Source organism: Lemur catta, chromosome 19, assembly GCF_020740605.2.
Source record: "Lemur catta isolate mLemCat1 chromosome 19, mLemCat1.pri, whole genome shotgun sequence".
NCBI classification, from domain to species: Eukaryota; Metazoa; Chordata; class Mammalia; order Primates; family Lemuridae; genus Lemur; species Lemur catta.
Window position 1 is genome coordinate 36,637,085 of NC_059146.1, and position 15,755 is coordinate 36,652,839.

The 15,755-nt window shown below is 37.5% G+C and overlaps 2 long non-coding RNA genes across 2 annotated transcripts; both read left to right on the forward strand.

Moving 5' to 3' along the window:
* The first annotated feature begins 211 nt into the window (after positions 1 to 211).
* On the forward strand, positions 212 to 4,914 carry LOC123624247. The gene is made up of 3 exons (XR_006730089.1): positions 212 to 230; positions 4,575 to 4,635; positions 4,728 to 4,914. It is a non-coding gene; the product is annotated as an uncharacterized LOC123624247 (long non-coding RNA).
* Positions 4,915 to 7,679: 2,765 nt separating this feature from the next.
* On the forward strand, positions 7,680 to 13,085 carry LOC123624248. The gene is made up of 3 exons (XR_006730090.1): positions 7,680 to 7,818; positions 10,567 to 10,660; positions 13,066 to 13,085. It is a non-coding gene; the product is annotated as an uncharacterized LOC123624248 (long non-coding RNA).
* Positions 13,086 to 15,755: the final 2,670 nt, after the last annotated feature.

Genomic DNA, 15,755 nt, shown 5'->3' on the forward strand with positions numbered 1-15,755 from the left:
TAATAATTATATCAAGAAACATCATTTAGTATATACATAACTGACCTTTCACCTTGTTTTATTGTTTCTGGGTGGGTGCATTGGGATATAACCCTGCAGATGTTTTTATTTTAAGGAGATGAATTCACTTTTTTTGTTGTACATTTTTGCTCTAAAGGATTTCCAGCAACATGGGTATTGATGATTTACGACCTACATTATATGGTGAAGACTTCAGTGTCAATACCAAGGTAAATTGGTTTCATGTGAAATTAATTTTATTACTCTGAATCTAATTTTGTATAGTATTTTCTCTTAAAATTTAGCAGTGGCTTCCCTATCATCATTTTATGTTTATAGTAGAAAATTGGTCACAGAAAACCATTCTATACAAGTTTGATGAACCACCTGTGTTACCTCTGACTTGTTGTTTTCACCTCTTCCCAATGGAGTGTAGGGAGTTTGGTCCCCCAGCTTAAGCTCCAAGCTGGTGGACTGTACTTGTGCATACAAATCCACTGCTCCCTAATGGCTTGAGATGGAAGGCACTGTGTTTAGCTATGGTGTTGTTTCTGCTGTCATTGATTTTAGTTTGTGTGGAGGAGCCAGTTACTGAGCTAACCTATTGTGCCCATGGTAGGCTCTGGTTCCCCAGGTAGGGTATACAAATGCCTTAAGCTTTGGGAGGGGTCATGTAGCTCCCAGGGTTGCTTGGACCCTGCTCCCCACTGAGGTGGGGGAAGGAGCAAAAGATGGATCACCTGAGCTTTGATTTCACCTGAACACCTGAAACTTTCTTTTCTTTTTGAGATGATCTGGCTTCTGATGTCTCTAGTCAGCCATCTAACCTATATCCACTCCATGTTTTTCCTAGTTATTTGAATAATAATTTTATAACTTCTATATTACTATGAGCTACTAGAAGTTAGGAAACGTATTTGTGTGTGTATTGGAGTATGTAGAATGCAATCTTGCATGTAAGAAGCATTTTAATATTTTTTGGATGTGAATAAATGAATAGATAAATGAATTTTAGTGAAATAAAATGTTAGAATATTAATATTATAAAGGAATCTTAGAAGTAATATAATATTCATAATATAATTAAGAATTGAATCTACTAAATTTCTAAAATATATTTTAAATTTATGTTCCCTTTTAATAATTACAATGTATAACTTCAGGACAGTTATTATGGGAAAATATGTCATAAAAAGGAATAAATTAGAAACATATAAATAGGAAAGGGACTTATTTTCTAGTATTCTCCAACTAGAAGTTTAGATTAGGATTTTAGATTAAAATTCCTTAAGTTTTTGTTATCTTCAACACAAGTTCTGTTAAAAATATCTTTTAAAACTATACATTAATCTTTAAAATTCAGATTACTAGTTTTTTCTCCAAGTACAAAATTGATGGAATATTTCTGTTTCTGATTTTTTATCTCTGTAGTAATAATGGCATAGCTTCCAGGTAGTGGAAGATGACCATGTTTCAATAATGTAATATATTATTTTATGGTAATGAAATTAAATTCTTTTTTTTCCTCTCCAAGCCAAAGGTTTTATTAAATATTTGGGGTCACTTAAGGGCATCTCAAAGGAATACTTACTTCTTTCCATGCAAATACAACACACATCAAGTTGACATGCAAGGTTTGCTCCTAACTGCAACCTTACCAAGATAGTTAAAGCGGAAAAGTTAAAGTTTTATTTTTCTACTGCATTCTACCTGTCTGTGTGGTTTCTTAAAGAAATGGGGAGAGGCCGGGCGAGGTGGCTCACGCCTGTAATCCTAGCACTCTGGGAAGCTGAGGCGGGTGGATTGCTCGAGGTCAGGAGTTCGAGACCAGCCTGAGCAAGAGCGAGACCCCGTCTCTACTAAAAATAGAAAGAAATTATCTGGCCAACTAAAATATATATATAGAAAAAATTAGCCGGGCATGGTGGCGCATGCCTGTAGTCCCAGCTACTTGGGAGGCTGAGGCAGAAAGATCGCTTAAGCCCAGGAGTTTGAGGTTGCTGTGAGCTAGGCTGACGCCACGGCACTCACTCTAGTCCGGGCAACAGAGTGAGACTCTGTCTCAAAAGAAAAAAAAAAAAGAAATGAGGAGAGATCTTCTAAAGCAAAAGCTACCTGGTCGCCAAATCATGGGTCCTGATCTTGAAAGGTTTGCAGAACGGAGATCTCAAATGCACATGAATGCTGCTCCTGACTGTGCCCGGTTCATCCGAGCCTTTAGTATTTTCTCCACTGCTTGGGGTCGGGGGGGGGGGGGGGGGAGGGGAGGAACTGTCATTTTAGGATGAGCTTCTTCTAGAACCAACATGTAGCCACATCAAGGTGATAGAAAGCTCCCAAACTCCATTGGAGACAGAACATACCAGACTATTTTGATTTCCCCACTGGCTAGGTTTTGGCGACAGCTGCGCTGGTGTGAGGAGGGAGTCCAGCTCGCTGGTACCCAGGCAGTGGCTCTGGGCATCACTGCCTGGCCACCGCTATCCTCCCCGCCCCCCCCCCCCGCCGCTTCGGGGTCAGGGCGCTGGGGCAGCCTGCGTTTCCAATAGGCGAGCAGAGGGGCTCCACTTTGGCCAAGGAAAGGCCATTGGGGAAGGGGAAACCTTGGAGGAGAGGCCTCGGGAAAGCAGGGGCGGGCCGCGGGGCACAGGGAAGGGCTGCTGCCAAGGTACACAGCGCGGGCTGAGAGGACCTCAAGGCTGGGGCCCCGCAGGTGTCCCGGGAACGCACAACTATGCAACTGCGGGCAGCTGGGAGGGGGAAAAGGGGTCCACCAACACCCTACCAGGGCAAAACCCCGCAGGAACCAGGGCCTGATGATGCTGCCCCAAGGCGGGGCGGGGAGGGGGCTAGATGCCTGGAGGCGCGTCCCCACCCTCCTGGAGAGGCTGAGCGCATCCCGTCTGCTGCCCCGTGCGCCCGGAAAGGGTCCGCAGGGAAGCTTGGGGTTTGGGGGTGAAGGCAGGCGGGCTCCCGCGCTGGGCAAAAGGCAAACTTGGGCAGAGGGCTCCTGGGTTCCCAGGGTCCCCCCAGATCTGTCCGAGTCCAGGAGACGCAAGCTGCCACGGACTTGAGGAGGAGGCAGACGCCCGCTGGGAGCCAACTTCGTGCGCAGCAGCCGGGGTCGGGGATGGGGTCCGGGGACGCGTTACCCGGGCACCGGAGCGCGGTCAGCGCCTGCAGGAGCCCGAGCGGCGGCGCCCGGCCCGGGGGCGGCACGGTCCTCGGCGCGCGGTGGGCGCGGCGCGGGGCTGGTCCTCTCGCGCGCCCGGCCCGGCCCGCGGCTCCCGGGAGCAGCCCCGGCGGCTACGCCTGGGCGCCCGGTCCGACTCGCTCCCGGCTGCTCCTCCCCAGACGCCGGCGCCGGCGCTGGCGGGGCTTCCTCAGCTGCGCCTCTGCGCGCTCTCCTGGGCTCGGCCGTGCGCGGGCGGGGAGCCGGGGGCCGCCGGAGCTCAGCGCCCCGCGCTTGGCCCGAGTTGCGCGGCCCCCGCCGCCGCCGCCGCCTCGGCTCCTGCGCCCCAGAGCCGGTCCCATCCCAGTCGCGCCGCCGCCGCCTCAGCCAGCCCCGCTGCCGGCCGCCTCTCCAGCCAGCCAGAGAGTGAAAATTAAATTCTTTATTATAGAAATATATACAAAAATCAATTGTAAATACTAAGAAGTTTTATTATGGATATACTCTGAATTAAAATCTGTTATCTGTTTGTATCTATCTATATATGTATATGTATTTCTCCATGTACCTTATCATACAGACTATTTTCTCTTTCTGCCATGGTTTCAGCACATACTTGATTGAGTGGTCCTGTCTCTTTTTGTTTGTTTCTTCTTCCTCCTCCACCTTTTAAAAATGATTTACCCCAGCCTAAAGTTCTCCTCGCAGAATACTTTTCCTCAGTTGTCTATCCTTTCAGTGCCTGTCTTCATCGTCATTGTATTTAGTTAAAGCTTTTTATTGAGTAGCTCTTTGTGGCTTTCATTCAACAATCATTGCCTCACGGGGTTTATTTTTCCGTTTTCTCTCTTTCTTGGGAGAACCTGAATCTATACAATAATTTATCTTTAGCATTTTGACAAACATAATAGAAGCGATTTATACTATTTGCAAAGCCAACCCATTAAAATAAGTTATTACTAAAAACCAAACTCGAACATTTTCTCCGGCAAGAGATAATTTGTCCAAATGTGAATCATACAAACACATCTCACAATATAACTCAAAATTGATTAAGTATCTTAATGATAGTTATTTTAATAATCCTTTAAGCTGACTAGGTACATTTTTGTCCTAGGCTGTTTTGGTTAAGAACATAATCTAATGGATATTATAGTATTTGTAGAAGAATCAAGTATGGGTAAAGGGAGTAACATTTTGAGGACATTTGTATCATCTTTTCATAATCTTCACCCCATGAGAAGATGTAGATTAGTAAATGACAGAATTGAGGGTTGAATCTACATCCAAGTGACTCCAAATCCTCTTTTCTTTGTGTTAGATCATATAGTAATGGTCAATGTTATAATTATTTTACCAGTTTGATACTTTTTATTCTTAAAGCTATTGTTTTTTGTTCTAGGGTGTTCCACAACGAAGCTTAACAAACTTAATTACTGCTTCTCAGAGATCCAGGAAAAACTGTAAGCTATTTGAAGATAACCTATTCTTGTGTTATTCACTGATTGTTCATTACAAATATTTTCATATATTCTTTACTTCCTTTTTACTGTAGTAGAAGCAAAATATTGTACTGTGAGAACAGATGATGGAATCGTGTTTGAGGACAAGATCTGTGATCATCCAAATGAAGATGTGCTTGAATCCTTTCCTACAACATCAGCCAAAGTTCAGGGCTTTTCACATCCTTCCTTTCCATCACCTGATGCTCCTCTGAAACCTTCCTTTCCGTCATTGGAGAACTGTGGCCTTACAGAGGCAAGTTACGATTTTAAAAACTTTTCTCTTCTACATATTTTTTAGTATACCTCCTCATCCTCAGAATGCAGACAAAAATACTATAAAGAAATGGACCTCCTCAAGGCCATAATAGAAAACAAATGTAATAACAAAAGGAAGGATGTACAGGATTGGGATTTGTAAAAGTTGAGGGGAGTAAATCATCATAGGTTAGAAATTGTGGAAGGAAGGAATTATAAAGCAACCCAAAAGAACAGCTCAACAGATAGGGAAATGAGGAGGGGGAAGAAGGGGAAGAATTCACTGACAAAGGGCAAGATGAATACAAAATTTGAATAAGAGAGTCAAGATGACAGGGTATTATGAAAAGACAACAGAAATGAGTTAAATGAGAGCAGCAACCCTCTATATGTTAGCAATTATTTTCATGCAAATTAAGAAAAGAAAGGCAATGAAAAAGAGGCTCAATTTCTTTTGAATGACTTATAGATGGTTTTATGAAAAAAGAAAAGAGAAGGTAAGGGTGAGTATAATTAAAATTAATATATTGTACATTTAAAAATAGCTGTAAGAGAAAAGTTGAAATGATTCTGCCATAAAGAAAAGACAAATATTTAGCATGTCACATATCCCAATTACACTGAGATTCTATGAATGTATCAAACCACATGTCCCTTCAAATATGTATATCTTTTATATATCAATTAAAAACAATTTAAAAGGAAAAAATTAATCATCATTTTAAAAAAAATTATTGAAGTAATCTTATATTTAATCAAGTAAAACCCATGTTTCCAGATAATGCAAAGTGAAATATATTTTAGGCCTTATCTGATTTTTATGAATTATTAATTTTTGACTCTTTCATTTTTTCTTTAAGGTTTCTAACTTGTCTTTTGTGTATCCATAACTTACTTAACTAATTTATCTTACTGTTTCATTCAATCTTTACAGCCATTTTAGATCTGTTTGAGAATAGAGTGAGAGAAAGGAATAAGCATTTTATTTGATCCTTTTATTAATCAAAATTAAAATTTCTGGTTATATGAAGGAGGTTCTTAATCTGTATCCATTAAATAAGAACTAACCCTGTTGAAGAAATAAAGGTAACAATTATTTATTTCTGGAGGTATTCTGATTTATCTTGTGCCAATAATTTCTCCACATAATGGACACACCTATGTATACATCACATAAATGCAATCATAATTGATCATTGTTCTCTACAATAACCTACTTATTATCATAGAATTATAAAGAAGGGGCACCTGCCAACAGAGTATACACAGTCATCCCTGGAAGATGATTTTTTACCTTGAAAAATATCTCCAGCATTGGGGACATTTTATATTATTCTCAGGAAGCTTTATCAAGTTCAGTATTGATAGTTGTTACACTTTGCACATAAATGTGTGTTCATCTGTAAAACTCAGAAATCCTGTAGACTTGCTTTTGTAGTCCTCTCTCCACTCCTCATGTGAATATTGGGGCCTGATTGACAATTGTAGATGTGTTTGAAGATTCTTAAATCTTCAATTTGGGTAATCATAGCTTTATTTTCTTTATAATAGATGATATCCCCAATTTTTAACTACCTTCTTATATAATGTAAATACGAAATTAGAGCTATGAGTATGTTGCTTACGTGGGAGTAAGAAAACCACGTGAAATTTAGTGGAGGATTTTATGTTTCTTTCTTACATGATGGTAGTACTTAGAAATACCTCATAATTCTGCATCACATAAGCATTTCTCCTCTACAGTTTAAAATTTTAAGATTAGTTTTAAAAATAATCTTGCAGCATCTTAAATTGGCATTTTAGAATTAAATTTTTTTATTCAATTTAACACTGCATATTACCATAATATTCAAGAAATAAATACTTTCACATATTAATACTATTGTATCTCATATCATTCAAATATTAAAAGGTATAACTGAAAAATTGAATCATATTTTTTCCTCCTCTTGTATTCATTTTCAAAATTTCAGAGTTCTGTGTAGGTTTTCATTACTAACTTCTACCCAGTTTCGTATATCTAAGTACATTTTACAAATAGTCATCCTTTTTCTCACACTGCCCTGTCTAAAAACCCTTTAGGTCCTTTTCCAACACTTTGTCTGTCTTTCATAATATGGCCATATACCTTGGAGCATTTCCTGTGCTTCCCAGGTAGAACTCACTGCTCTCTCCTTTGTCCTCTTACTGTCAGCAGTGAATTATTCTTTTCTGTCTTTCTTTCATTTATCTGATTTCATATATCTCATACATTTCATGCATCTCAACCTCCTCTTGAATCTTATCAGCGTCTCCCAGGATAGTGCCTATGATTTGACAGACGCAGTAAATGTTTATTGTCTTACTGACTGAGTGAGTGAGTGAGTGAATAATAAGTGCAATGTTTTCTGAAGTTGGGATTTTTTTTTTAATAGGATGAAACAACGAAGCCAGTATCCGGACAAAAGGAAAATGGTATTGGTATTATTGAAAATGCTCCAAGAGAGCAAAAAAATATTGTCAATTTCATATGTGTGCACACAAATAACAGAAGTGGTGAGTTAGTGAATACCCTTGACAATGTTTGATCTTTAAATGCCATCATGAAAAAAACATTGAAAGTATGTAGACCCAAGTATATTATTCATTTCTTTTAAATATTTTTCTTGTGCTGTCTTTCTTTATACCATCTAATTTTTCTTCCTAAAACTGGTTCAACCTTGAAATTATTTTTGCTATTAATTTTATTTTATTGAAATAAAAATGAATGGTGATAGACTTGTATATGAATTTAAAATTTACATTAAAAATGTTCTCATGAATGTATCTGTGAATAACGTTTTAGACAAGATGTCTGCATTGGGACCTGGACAAAATGAAGATGCAGGATCACCTCGGGATTTGGAGGTACCGCCTATTGTTATTATTTTAAAATATAAGTATCAAATGATGTTAAAACCTAAAAGCAGATGTTTTGACTTTACATTCTCACCTCTGCATATGCCCATAAGAAATTATTTTCTTATATTTTCAGCTCATAATTAAAAAGGTGATTATTATTACATAGTAAAACTCTGCTCATTTGTGGGATTCATTTAAGAAACTACTATAGTATAGTGCAAAAAAATAAGGCTTAGAACAGGAATCAGTTTGGGTTCCGATGTTATGTTTATCTACAATCTAAAGAATTATTCCAGGTCAACCTGTGGTCAAATGAATCATTAGATGTGTGAAAGTCCTAATGATATTCAGAGAGAAACCATCTGGACTATTGCATTTTCCAACTTGGAACATAAAAAGATAATATCCATAACTTGAAGGTGTTAGTGTAATTGGGTTGTCAGGTATAGATCTGCAAGCAACATTTCAGGAGAAGGAAAGGTATGGGAACAGTAAATATGTAGGACTGTAGTAACAGTTTGGTTTAGTGCTGTTTTAGTAAGTAGAATTCCTTTTTAAAAATAGAACACATTGGATATTTTTGTGGCACCCATGTTTGTACTAGTGTAAGTATAAAATAATGACACTGTACATTAAGGTGACAACTGTGGAAAGAGATGGGAAGGGTCTGATGATAGAAGAGCTGCTGCACGGTGGCACCAGCACTGAGTGGAAGACATGTTAGTGTCCTGGTACTGTCACTTACTAGCCATGGAATCTTGAAAGTAATGATTTATTCTATTCAGATATCAGGGACCTTCTTCGAAAACATGGTACTGACATCTATTCCTTAAGAATGTGTAATGAACCAATATGGTAAGAAATGTGAAAACATTTTGTAAACTGGAGAGTGTTTATACCAATGGAGGACCAAATGATTACACTGATATTCAGTGACTTAATAAAGCTTGCAAGTACTTTTTGCAAAACAGAAGGCAGTAGTGCTAAGAAAAGAATGGAAGTTATAACAGGCATATGGATTCCTAATTTGGGTTATGTTAAGTTTGAGCAGAGTATTACTAAAGATGTCCTATAGGAATATAGTGATTTGATGCTTGAGACCTTCCTGAGGGGATTTTAAATGTTTCACCATTGATTAAATGTCTGTTATTGAGTGCCAACTACATACTGAGCAGTAAGACATTGAAAATACAAGATGAGGGACTATGCTATAGGAGTAGGAACAGAAAAATAAGTAAACAACAAAGACTTATAGATCACTATAAGTTCTGCATATAAATGAAACAAACGGTTTGTTTAGAAAATATTGAGGTAATTTGTAGTTAGGATGGGGATGGAAGTGGGAGTAGAATTCTGTAGTCAGAGAAGATCTTTCTGAGGGTGGTGACATTTTAGCTGCCCACTTTCACATGACTAGAGAAGGAGCCAGCCATGCAAAAGTCTAGGAGAACATTCTGGATGGAGAGCTCAGTGGATCACATCTCTTCATTTTACCCTTAACTTCCCGGAATGACCAGGAAGTGGGATAACTACCATCCTACTCATTTTTCTTGTTATTAAGTATAGGAAAAAATGTGGAAATCAGTGTCCGGCACATTTCAGATGCTTCATGAATAAATATTCTTATTCTTCCCTATTTATTAAGGCTTGCTATTCTTTTTTTTTTTTTTTTTTTTTTTTTTTGAGACAGAGTCTCACTCTGTTGCCCAGGCTAGAGTGAGTGCCGTGGCATCAACCTAGCTCACAGCAACCTCAACTCCTGGGCTTAAGGGATCCTACTGCCTCAGCCTCCCGAGTAGCTGGGACTACAGGCATACGCCACCATGCCCGGCTAATTTTTTCTGTATATATTTTTAGTTGGCCTGATAATTTCTTTCTATTTTTAGTAGAGATGGGGTCTCACTCTTGCTGAGACTGGTCTCGAGCTCCTGACCTCCTGCGATCCACCCGCCTCGGCCTCCCAGAGTGCTAGGATTACAGGCGTGAGCCACCACGCCCGGCCTTACTATTCTTTTTTGAAGTTTAGTTTTCATTGTGAAAGATTTAGTTTGGGTATCTCTAATGTTTGCTTACTTTACTTTTTACATCTCTAACATTTGCTTGGTTTTATTAAAATATGACATAAAGAAAGGTTTTTCTTACTACTTCATCAGTTTATTCAAACATTCATACTATTAGTAAAAATTTTATTAAAATATATTAGGTATCTGCAAGCCCTTGTTTCCAAAATAGCACAGCTTGTTAAATGAGCTATTCATCCTGAACTTGACATATGCTGATGTTTCTTAGCATGCTAAGTATCTTATTTTAACACTAAAAATTTCTATAGCTAAAATTATGTTAAATATTTAATTACCTAATTATTGCAGTAAGTATATTAAATATATTTTTTAAATACTCTCTTATTTTTGGTGGGGATTGCAAAACACAGTTAGGTATTTTGAAGTTACTTCCTTGTTGAAATGTGCATACCCATTAATATTTTGTCTGTGAATATACTCCCTTTCTCATCCATTCTTGGTTTTCAGAGTCAATAGCCATAAATAGATAAAAGGTAAGCTTGATCTAGATAACATATGTGAGGTTCCCTATTGAAATGTTTTTTGATTTTCAATACATGCTTCTCTTATTTTTAAATCTAATTGCTTTTAAAATAGGAAACTCAGATATTTTTAAGAATGTGATTATGAAATCTTGATGGAACTCATTGTTATTTTTTTAATTAAAACTCATTATTGATATTACTTTTTACAGAGTATCTCCCTGAATTTTCCACAGAATCATGGTGGTGATTTATGTGGGTCTGAAGTTAACAAACAAAAAAATACAGCCAATGGACAAGTAGAAGGTAAGAACCATATTTTATTAAAAGAAAGTCATTTAAAAGACTGTTTATTTAAAAACATGTGCACTGATAATATTCTACAATCCAAAAAATATCATCCAGCATCAAGAAGCAGGCATATGTAATCAAGGGTGTTCAACTAAAATAATTCTTCAGAAAAAGGAAGAGCAGAGTGTTAGAAAGGTGGGACCAATAGAAAGTGAGCTTCCAATACCAGAGTGTGTCAGAGAAATATAGCAAACATTTCTCACTCTTCTTATCTCCCTCACTGTTGGGAAGGTATGAAGGATTGAGGCACGTGAACCTGTAGAACTACATTTTCTGTCCTACAGAGGAATGGAAGCATATATAGTCAGCGATGCATGTGTATAATTCAGTGTGGTATGAAACGGTGTTACTTCATAGGATAGAATTATACAGTTCAAAATAAAAGCTTTGGAAAGAAGAAGAGAGTAGGGTCAGTTATGGAGAGATCAGGGAAGATAGAGGCTGATAAACAGCACATTTGAAACATTATGACTTGTAATGCAGTTTCAGTTTGGGTGACATGATAGGGAGGAACTGGAGGCTAGATTCCAAAAGGGTCAGTTCAGGTAGAGGAAGGTGGAAGCACACTCAGTGTGTACCAGAGCGTCTCAAACTTTCATCAGTCAGCTGGGGACCTTGTTAAAAATGCACACTCTGAGTCAGCAGGTCTGGGATTCCGTATTTCTAATAAGTTCTGACCTGATGCTGGTGCTGGTGGTCCTTGGGTATAGACTTCCTTTTAGAGAAATCTGGAAGAGGAGCCATTGGATAACAGTTTAGACATTACAGGATCGGGGAAAACATTATTTATTTATTTATTTATTTATTTATTTATGTCTGAGCATGTTTGTAGCCAGAGGGGAAGGAGCCACGTGATGAGGAAGGAGAAATTAGAGATGTAAGATACTACTGCTAAATAAAGAGAAAAGATGTGGTGGAAATAATACATCAAAAAATGTAGAAAGGGTAGAATAAGGACCACAGATCTCGAGATGACTGTTGTGAAGGAAGAAGGATTGTGAGGGGGAAGGAGGGAAGAAAGAAAGAAGTTAGGAAGGTGATTTTGGAGTTGATGAGGAAACTTGGGAGGATTTCAGATGACTTCAGTATGTTCACACTCAAACAGAAGCTTAGATTATTGCTGCTCTAAAGGTTACTGGAAGCAGGAGGGAGTGAACAATAGTAACTTAATTTTCCTCCCCATAGCTGTCAGCCATCAAATATACATGTTGTATTAATATTAGTTAATCAAATGAGATTAATTTGAATACAGACGCATCAGCTGCTTTTTTAACATAGCTGAATTTTTGGTAAGATAATTATTTCATAAAAGTCTTTTATTTTTTTTACAATTCTTTTTTATAAATCTTTTTTTTTTTAAATTTCAGCTCTTCATGGGGGTACAAAAGCTCAGGTTATATACATTGTCCGTGTCCCGCCCATCCCCCTGAGTCAGAGCCTCAGGCGTGTCCATTCTCCAGACAGTGTGCCTGGCATTCACCATGTAGTCATACCTCCATCCCCTCCCCCCACATAAAAGTCTTTTAAAGACTACATGGTAACCAAACTAATTTTAGAAAGAAAGCAAATTATAAAGTTCATTCCTTAAATTCTAAAATTGTTATTTCAATATTGAAAACTTATTATGCATTTTTTCTTAGATGTGTTGTTGTGGCTTCTTGCATAAGTATATCAAGAAAGTTTAAGATGACTAATCCAGAGGATACAAGAAATGTAGGCATACCAGTAGCCCATATAACTAATATAAAAAATTAATATTTTCATTAACTAGCATTCTACCAATGAATCCAAGCTGATCAGAATACTTTTTCTGATGAGAGATGAGTTATACTCTCAACTCAACTGCATTGCAACTGTGTACTTCCTAAATCATAGGATAAATTGAAGGACATGATAAATAATTATAGTATAATGGTACAGCTAATTCTGATGGCTTCTGTTAAGATATGCTGTAGCATTCTACCGTCAGCTTTGATGGCTATCCTCTCAGGGTCATGATTTTCTCCACTGATTAATGATCCCTTTTCCTCTCATTGATCAGCATGTTCACACAGATCTATGCCCACTTTTCTATTTAGTTGATAAAAATAGCTAATAGTTAATAGAATTTGTGAATGAATCTTTGAGATGTTGTATGCCGGGGACCAGGTGACATCTGGTGTCTCCCGAAGTGGTTTGTTGAAGGTTTTTTGTTTTTAATTAGAAGTATTTCTTCAAGAAGTATTCTATCACAGATTTAACTTCCTTTAAACTCTCAATTTATACAATAAAAATGTTATTTTCTATCTATTTCTATAAAGACTGCCTCTTACCTCACTCTTCTAAGTAGTCCATTTTAACTCAATGTGTGGATTTGTTAGCAGAAGAAGACCTAGAAGTGACATCGAAGGATGAGCAAGAAAGGCACGAAGAAAGTAAAAATAATCAGCCACAGGTATGTAAAGATTGAAATCTAAGTTTCTGACTTAACATCATTTTTAAAATTTCAGCTTATTATGGGGGTACAAAAGTTTAGGTTATGTATATTGCCCATGCCCCAACATCATTTTTTTAATAATGCAACTGGACTAAGCTTTTAGAATAAATAGTTCATGATTTACTATTTTATAATTTTAAAGCATTTAAAATAGTTATAAAACTTAAAATATTCTTAGAATATCTAGTAACTTATAGCTAATATTTACCTTGGAATTGAGGCAAATGTATTTGAGAATTTTGTTTGCTCTTCCATTTTTATAACCTCCTTACATGATAAAGAGGGTGACATCAAATATTGAATTATAAGCAATAGAAACTGTGAGCAATTTAACAGTGATGGCCAATGAGTTGGATTCATGTCAAAGGAGTAACCATTGCTAGTGGCTCAAAATTTTCAGTTTTATATTGTCAATCATTAATGCCGTGGTTAAAGATTTATTCTGTCTTATGGTCTCTGATTGACTTCATAGTCTATGTCCAGGGGGAGAATGGGGTCATAAAGTCATCTCTACTGTCTGTTAAGAGAATCATACCTCTAAGAAGGGGACCTCTGGTGTTAGGGCACAAAGAACTTTCTAATTTGTTTTAATGTGGGGAATCATGAAATATTATTACATTTTAAAAGTCACTGTCATTAGAGGATGTTAGACTGTTAGTGGCCTCAGGAAAAGAATTTTCAGATGGATCACATAATACAAGCAAGAAGCATTTTGTTGAATGAAGCAGCGGTGCACTCTCTCAAGAGTAAGAGTGGGGAGGCTTGAAAAGAGCATCCGCTTCAGGAGGAAGTGAATTTTGGTGTTTTCAAGTCTTACTAATTGAGGGGAGGAATATTCGTAACTAACAGACTGACTTGTACTAAGAATTTTGGTAGTAATTCCTAAAATTGGGTTCACTCACATTTTAATACTTTATATGGTTGTCTTTAAGCTGTCCTGGTGATTTTAGGGGTGGAGCAATTTTAAAACCACAATGTAAATGACATTACATTGGCCAAAGTTCATGTAAAATGACAGAGAGAATAATGACAAGCTGGCTGAAGCTGGTTCTTGCCTGTGGTGAACAGCCCCTCTAGTTAGCTCCTGCCTAAGGGTTATTTACTTTAACCCCTGCACCCACTCTGCAAGCCCCCCCCATCTGATCTCAGCCCCATCTCTGAAACTTCTCCTCTAAGGAAGACTATATTAGAACTAGTCTTAAACAGATCGTCCATCTGGATTCATGACATTGTCATATTATGGCATACGATTTGAATTAAAATGTAAGAAATTGCTTTTCTTTCTAATGGGTGTGTTGATTTTGGCTCCTAGTAATTTAGTGTCACACTCCCCAGTTAGCAATCTTTAGAAAAAGCACTGAAGTGCTACTCTTTCTATTTTCTCTTCATCAATTACCTGATCCATTCTAATTTTCTAATTATAAAAAGCTCATATGTAAAATGGAGTTATCTAAAGATACAATTGTATGTAGAAATAGATTATGTCTGTTATCTAAATGATAGGAGTTCAGAGTAATGTTCTCATAATCACTATTCCTTAATCAACCTAGGTTTCTGTATCATCCCTCTTCCAAGTGGCATATGGACCGGGAAGCTCATTTATCCATATACCACATAATCTTCTGAACAAGAATAAATGTAAAATAAGTTAATAAAAGTATGTAATAAAGTCTAGGGTTTTTTCACCCTTTGGTATCTTAAAGAGGAGTTTCATTTATTTGAACAATAAAATGAAAATGGAATGGGAAGGAAGCAGTGACTGAAAAGACATTAATATGTGTCTAACCTTGAGAATTGCAACGAATACGCCCAGCCAAACGCATCTGTTTAAAGTGCTTTTATGTATTCAAGGTTTATCTGTTTGACTCAAACTGTTGGAACTTATAATTCCATCGTGACCACTTTAAATATTGTTGACCAGAAATACACATACTTCCACATAGTTTTTAAAATCAGCAGTCTCAAATGTTTGTTGAATCAAACCTTTACATTATATTGCTAATAAGGTATAAGATTTAACATGTATGAATTCTATCACAGAAGTAGAAAAATCCTCAGCCAAAAATTTAGTATTTCACCCCAAAGTGGAAAGTGTGAGTTCTGTACATTGAGTTACTTATACTGTACATCCTCCAGCTATAAAATTTTATGGTTACTGAATGTGAAATTTGGGAAGCATCTCATTTTTCAGAACTCCACGCTAGCAACTCAGCAGTTGCACTCTGCTACTTGTGTTGTGGCAAACTTGGTTCATATATATTAGTGAGTACCTTCATTTTTTGATATCTCTGTATCCAAATGAAAAAAGAATGATAAAAGGCAGTGAGCAAAAGATTAACTTGCTACAGAAAAGGGAAAGCTTCCTTTCTGTTCCTGAAGCCTTACACTGTTGCATCCTCTAAATCTGGCTATTGAATGTAAAATGCAGGCGGTAGGACAGAAGAAGACATGTTTTATGTCTTTGTCTTTTTCTTTCTGTTTCTGGGGGTGGAAATTCCTATTAGCCAGAGAAGAGTGGAGGTGAATAACAGAAAAATTAAAAAGGGCCCTTGTAGAAATTTTAGAAAATTCTGT